The following is an 8,119-nucleotide window of genomic DNA, read 5'->3' as shown; positions in this document are numbered from 1 at the left end:
TTGTCTGTTGTGACGAAAATGTTAAAATTGTTCAACTGCAGCTTGGAAAGTTTTATTTGCACTTAAAAATATATTAATTAAATTGATATTTTACGAGTTCAGTCACCTATTTCCGAAACCCGCCATCTCCCTATAGCGGCCATAGGGAGATAGCGGATTTTGGAATGAGGCGACTCAGTTATATGTGTTACTAGGCTGTATTTACTGATATAAACCAAGCAGTAAATAAAGTATACTGTAAAGGCTTATTTATTTTGTGCAAAATAATTGTAGAATGAAAACTTAAGACTAAGTTAACGACAAAATGCCTATGAACATCTCTCATTCCAGAGATAATTTATCGTATCGGAAAATTTCAGAACGAGAATAACATTTTCCTTGTTACCATTTTCCTAGATTAAAAAAAACATCATCATCGTCATCCCCCTTTTTGCACCCAGTGGTGCATAGTGCACTCCTCTGGTAAACAAAATTAGTTTAATAATCTGTAACTTAAAGCTGAGGTGATCAGACTTATGCTTCAGGTGCCAATCCGTGAACAACGAAATATTACAATTGAAAAAAAACCGTTAAAATCAATATTTAACTTCCGTCCCGTAGGAATCGAACCTACGCCTCAATAATGGTAGGCAAACGCGTCAACACTATAAAAGGAGGCGGCCTTATCTTCTGTAATGGGGGGCAGAAATCATCCTTATTCTGTGAATTGAGAAATAAAATCAAGGAAGTATGTCATATTGTAAAATAATAAAATCGTATTTATTTATTTTATTCACATAAACGGCAAATCTGCCTTTTATAAAAATTTGTGATGCTTTAGGCTTAATTTAAATTTTTAAAAACATAAATTTTCTTTTACCCAAGATTTATAAAAAAATTATACAAGATTTATAAAAAAAAAATAATCTAAACATTATACAACATATTCAGTAGAAAGTTTAAGCAATTTGAGAATAAATGAAAAAACAAATAAAATAATTAAATATTTTAAAGTAATATAACAAGGAAATCGTAAGTACTGTTTCATACAGCTGGGCAAAGTGAACAAAAATTGTGTTTATTATGAAATGTATAAATAAATATAATTACCATTCACCATCTTTGAAAAAGGTTTGTTCTATAGGAACAATACCCCACACTAAATATATCCGATAGGTGGGAATAACTATTGCCGAGTTCATGAAGTCTGTTCAATACGGCATTACAAGTATACACTGTCCGTGAATTGTTGTTACAAAACGATGGCACCTGTCTAGTCATTCTTCTAAGCACCCTGAAGTTGATGAGAGATAACAGTTCAGGGCAAAAATATATGTAAATATAAGTAAATAAATGGAAACTTGTTTTCTCTACAAATTATGTTGTAATTTACTAAACACGTTTGATTAGAAAATATATTTTTTTAGTTTCTTTGAATTTGCTTGTATCTTACACATCTTGACTTCAACAGATAAATTATTATTTATAAGTATTTTTATTAAATTAAAAGTAGTTCAGGGTAACTCTTCTCAGTTTTTTTGTTGTTTGGTTTTATTCATCTTGAATATCCTGATATTATGTAGAAAAGAGTTCGTGTTTCTTTGGAGATGTGACCGTGTCTTTGATTTAATCTTAAACAATTTTCACAGTACATTCTGCATATAATTTGAGCCTCCCACGTGAATGAAAATTTCTCCGGAAGATCTTAGAAACTTCTTTAAGTTTTGCAAAGCATATGCCTCAAGTTTGCTTTACGATAAAAGTTTTATCTTATGCGGGTCTAACACGAATCTAAAATGATCTAAATTTAGTATTAATTAATCCAAGAAACCGCCAAAGAAGAAGATTTAATCTGAAATCTGGTGTAATTAAATGAACACTCCGAGAATTTACCATATTGAAATACGGTTATTTGGTTTAAAATCATTAATGTCTTTTTTCGGAATATATATTTTTTTATTTCACAATGATTCTACCTAATAATGTGCATAAATATAATGAAATAAAAAACAATAAAAAAAAATAACTTCGAGGTAACATAATATAACAAATAACATAACATAAAAAAACATCTAAATATACACATATCCTACAGTCCTATAGACCAATCAGTCTCACCTCTTTCCATCTTAAAATAATGGAGAAAGGGATTTACATTTGCTTGACAGAGATTACTCTAAAAGTGGCACCTCTTCATGTTAATCAACATGCCTATCGAAAAAGCAATTTCACAGAGACTGCACTACTTGCATTTACTGACAGAGTGGAGAAAGCACTTGATGACAAAGAAATAGCTCTTTGTGCCTTTCTGGATATTGAGGGAGCATTTGATAACACCTCAACTTAAAGTTATTACTAATAGAATGACGAAATGTGGCCTTGATTCAACCACTAAAATGAATTGAGCCAATGCTATCATACAGAACGGTGAGGACGACGCTTCTTCATGCCACCATAGAGGTATCGCTAACAAGGGGCTGTCTTCAAAGAGGTGTTCTATCGCCACTTGAATGGTCCATTGTGGTTAACAATATTTTGTGTGAGCTCAATGATGCACAGTTTATGACTCAGGGATATGCAGATGACTTGGTGGTCTCAATTGTAGGTAAATGCCCGAGAACTTAAGAAAGAATACACATTATATATGAATGTGATGCTTTACATCATAAAAGTAGCCTTATCCTCGGGGGACCACTCATGAAACCTCAGGATGTGAAAGAACTCGCCCCCTACCTAATAGCCCGATACTTTACGGATCTGAGCTTAGAAGGGCAGATTAAGCAAAATGTAGGTTAGGTCGGAAGAAATTGCCTTTAGACAATATTTATTTATTTATTTATATACGGCATTTCTGCCATTTACATATATGTGGTATAAAGAGTGGTTAAAAATAAAAATATTTTAAAAAAATCGAGTATGAAATATTAATATACTCGTACTGTACACATTATTAATTACTTGAAATACATATATATTTTAAAGAAATTATACAATAACAAAATACATTAATCATTCAAATTATAACTATTCCAACCCAATCTTCTGAAGATGATTTGCTCTTTTTGATAAAAATATGTTGGTCACTTTATTTTTTAAGTTAGGCAGAGATAAACTAAATATATCAAAATGTGATGCATATTCATTCCCGGTATTCTGTAATCTAACAATAGGTGAGTTATATTGAGCTACCGTTCGAGAATTTTGACAATAAAATATTGTAGATGTTCTGCTTAATCTAGGTGGTACATAGAATGAAATCAATTTCAGTAGATCAGGGGTATCAAACATTGGTTTTATTATTTTATATAGTCATAAGATCGGTCGATGTGCTTCGTTCTTGCAATTTAGTTAATTTAAGAGAGTCTAAAATTTTGTTATAATTTAATTGATTAGTAGAAAAACCCATCTTAAAATTAATATATCTAAGAAATTTATTCTGAATTCACGCCCTTATGCAAATGTATGTAAACTGTTTATGTATATTAGTGTTTTAATAAATAAATATGAATATGTTTCGTAACTTGAACAATAAACATGAAACATTTATTTTATTGGTTGGTTAGAATAAGTTGTCATTTGGTAATATGCCCACCAATGTATTATTTATATTATGTACAACAAGTTGAATAAATATAAAAAAATAATATAGGCACTTTTCCCTACTAATTTTTTGTAACACAATCAAGATTCAAATTTCAAAGTAAGAATTATTAGCAAACAGTATTTTTTTGTGAATTTTGCTAGCGATTGACGCAACTGTTGAAATATTTATCAAAATCAGCATGTTAAATCACGCCAATCAACATCTCATCTTTTACACGAAACATATGTTGCTAGATTTGAGATTGACTTTTAAACATCTACATACAGGATGTGAAATAAAGTATAACATCATCAAATATCCAGGAAAATTTGAATACAAAGTACTCCGGTGAATCAACGAGATCAGGCATTTGCAAACTTTGCCAGTAAAAGGCCGCATTAGGAATTAAAATGAACGGGGGGTCGCAAGTAAAACACTGTTTATAAATATACATTATTAACTATCATAAAAAAATTCAATGAAAAAAACTGTTTTTTTTAATTTAACAAGTAGAAAAATACGTTTTTTTTCAGAAACATGATTATGGTTCACGGGCCACGCAAAAATGCGAGTCGGGCCGCAGTTTGCCCAAGCCTGAACTACATGTTAGGATGATAAATTATAATTGATGAATCCCACCAAGTAAACGAACATATATTTTTCAGTCTACACTCACTTAGAGGTTGCAAAAAATATTACCCATTAATACCAAATGCACTCTTGTACAAGCATTACTACTACCCATGCTAGATTAAGCGGATGTTTCTATGACTAATTTAAGCTCTGAGCAACTCAATAAACTTGAACGACTTCAGAATACATGCATAATATACATTTTTGGTTTTAGGAAATATGACCACATTTCTGATTATCGTAGGCATCTAAAATAGCTCAAATTTAGACACCGGAGAGACTATCACTCCCTCTCACTTCTGTTCAATGTACTTCATAGTCCTAAAGCTCCTACATACCTGCGTAAAAAAATTCAGCGCTTATCAGTTCATGGTTTACCTATTCGTTCTAATTCTTAAGGCATTCTCTTAATACCCATCCATAATTCCTCTTTCTTCTCTAACTCATATAGTGTCCATGCGGCTCGACTGTAGAATCATCTCCTATCCACCATCAAAGATGTTACTACATTATCTCTGTTTAAATCACGTCTGAAGAAACATCTCCTTTCTCTTCCTTAATCTCTCCTTCTTTCCTCTTTCCTCTTTCCTCTTTTTTCGTTTTTCCCATTGAGTAATAGTTTTGATTTAAAATAATTTATAAACAAATACGTTTATTTCTATTTTTATATATCTTTAGCTTGTTAATCTTTATTTTTTATTGAAAATGTTCTGTAACTTGAATTATAAAAATAAAACTATTATTTTATTGGTTGTTTGGAAGAAATTGCCATTTGGCAATAAGCCCGCTAATGTACAAATAACATTATTTACAAAAAGTTAAATAAATAAATAAAAAACATATGTACATTTGATTTCACATTAAGTAAGTTTAGAAAAATTTTTATATGAACAAAAACAAAATAGTGGCTAAAACTCGGAGTAATTATTTACTCGCCTATAGAGACGCTCTTTTGCTCTATTGCATTAAACAAAAGTCTTTTCAGCGTTTACGATTGTCGACCTGAGAACTCACTGCCCGTTGTATTGCTGTAAATAGCTAACTTTGTGATTGACAATCAAATAATAATTGGGTGGGAGAGGGTTAAAAGCCATTAAATTAATTAACTTCGACAATAATAACAAATCGTCACGCCGATTCCCCGTAATGCGTTGGCAAAGAGGATAGAACGCCATGTAACTCTATCTTTGACTACTATTTCATGTATGCGCGCCGATTATTCCGACTTTTAAAATATCCATCTTCATGTGTTTGTTGGATTTGGTCATGCTATGTATTTTTCGGTCTTCCTCGTTTTCTGCGTCCATCAACAGTCGCTTTGTATTTTTTTAGCCGTTCTTTCGTCGTTCATTCGTTCTACATGTCCAAACTAACGCAATATTCAAATATAATAAAAAAATAATTCAAGTTTTATAGAAGACTAGACGGATGAAGAAAACATTTCTGTGAGTGAAACAGAACCAGAATACTAGACGAATGTTTTCCACTCGATGACTGTTGTTCGGTTAACACCTTGAATAAAGATTTTGAGTAAAGAGCTATTATGTTAGCCTTGTTGTGTACTGGTTGGCGCGATAGCTTACCATTCTTGAGGTCCTAGGTTCGATTTAATAAAAAGATTTTGATAGTTTATTTTTAATAACGCCAAATATAAAAATATTTAATAACGCCAAAACCACTGAATATAAAAATCGACTTTCCAAATATAGATTTTAAAAGATTATGCAAAGCTAAAAATGTTCAAACTGATTGGAAAGTTATTCAGTTGCTTTTCAAATATGCTTTCAAAAATGATAATTTTCTGAAAGTTTTTGATCTTTGCTCTCTGGAACTTTCAAACTCAATAATATTTCTATGCAAAAATAAAATATTACTTGTTTGGTGTGCTACGAAAGTTGATAAAATTTTTAAAGCGTTGCCAACCGACTCGATTGCTTATAAAGGGTTGTCAATGCCCAAAACATATAATCCGAGAAAAAGGATTATATTTAAATATACAGTATAAAACAATAATTTCAAACTTATAATATTAAAAATCAAACAATAATTTTATATCAGGAAACAAAAATCTGTAGAGGAATCTGGAACCTGTAATCCCCTTTACGAACCCCTCATTTTTTAAAGATTTCCGCCCATTGCATGAAATATAAACACTGCAAAAACATTAAAGAATAAATATATAATCAAAAATATACAAATCTACAAAAAAATGATGTTGAGCAGATATAAGAAAGCAAAAGTGATTATATCCAATTGACTGCAAAATTTATAAAACAATAGTTACATAAATTACTAACAGTATTTTGAGTCAAAATTTTTGTAGACAAAGACTGGATTCAACACCCTGAGAGCTGTTTATATTAACATATTACAACAGAGATTAAGAACAGTAGAGATAAGGTAATATAGAAGTCTAGGCATGTACAGGGCTTGTGACCTGTCAATGGCTGGTTTAAGTGGCCACTTTACACACTGTGTGACATTCGCCATTCTGGCCATATTTGAATGCATAAATGAAGGTTTCAGCTCTTTAACTTCACAAACATCAACAGATGAAAGAATTTAAGGAATATACATGTTCAAATATGGGCAGAATGGTGAATGTTACACAGTGTGTAAAGTGGCTAATTAAATCAGCCATTGACAGATCATAAACCCTCTAGATCTTCATCTCTATTGTAATTGTAATTGGATGGGGTGGAGTTTTGGACGCACATAGTCACCCTGTAGAAATCGCACAGAAGAGTATAGTTAAGATAATGTACAAAAAGCATAGACTAATTCCTAGTAACGAATTGTACATAGAGAGCGGACTCCTTAATTTAAAAAAGTTATATTTATTACAATGCTTAAAATATGTACACAAAAATAGGGAATTGTTTGGCAATAATTTAAATAGGACTAGTAGCAGATTAGAAAGTGTACTGTCGGTTCCATGATGCAGAACTAAGTTCGCACAGAGACACTCTTTCCATGTTGGTCCAAGATCTTTTAATCTCCTACCCAAGGAAATACAAAATACAGAATCCCTTCCAAAGTTTAAAGCGGCTTTGAGGACTTGGATCAGCATGGAAAATACAGATATACACCTATTGTGAAAGAGTCGTACAACAGCATATTCTAAACTTTGATGTCTTAATTACATTGTTTATGTCATTTTCCTGTTATTTCTGTATGATTTTTAATGGCATTGTCATATTTGTGTTTGTATACCAAAAAATTCACCAAAAACAATAAAAAAGGAATGGCCCACGCTCAGACGTTTAAGTCTTTGTGGGCATTTTTTCCAAATTTAAAGCTATGTTTATTTTTAGAATATGTATTTTTTCTCTTCTAATGTTTAATAAATATAATGTATAAAATATGTAATTTAATACATGCATAATACGTAACAGTATGGAAAAATAAACAAAAATAAAAATATGTTAACATAAATTACTTTATTATTTTACGGCAGACTGCTCTAGCATTACTTCTAGGAACTAAACATTTAAAGAAGGTGGACCAATACCAAAACCTGGGCAGTATAATAACAAAGTCTGTAGATCTAGTTGTAGAGGCGAAATACGGGATCAAATTGGCCAGTAGCACATTTAATAAAGTAAGGACAACATTCAGCGATGATCAAATGAATTTAAAACTAAGACAAAGATATGTTAAGTGTATCCTATGGCTTAGAAAACCTGGACTTTGAAAGTACAGACTGTGAACCTGTTGGAGGCATTCGAAATGAGGCTTCAGATAAAAATGCATCGTATGAGTATACTGTTGGTAGATTAGGTTAGCGAAATAGGTTCGCGAGGAAAGCTTATTGCAATGGAATCGTTAAAATGCATAAAGGTCCGTAAGAATTCCTATCTGGGTCACATCCTGCATGGAGATAAGTATGAAATCATCCAACTTATACTAGGCAAAATTTAAGGA

This window comes from Micrasema longulum, unplaced genomic scaffold, assembly GCF_059751315.1.
Source record: "Micrasema longulum isolate JH-2025_06_02 unplaced genomic scaffold, ASM5975131v1 h1tg000357l, whole genome shotgun sequence".
In the NCBI taxonomy this organism is placed as follows: Eukaryota; Metazoa; Arthropoda; class Insecta; order Trichoptera; family Brachycentridae; genus Micrasema; species Micrasema longulum.
The sequence above is the reverse complement of the archived record's forward strand: the minus strand, read 5'-3'. Positions refer to the sequence as shown.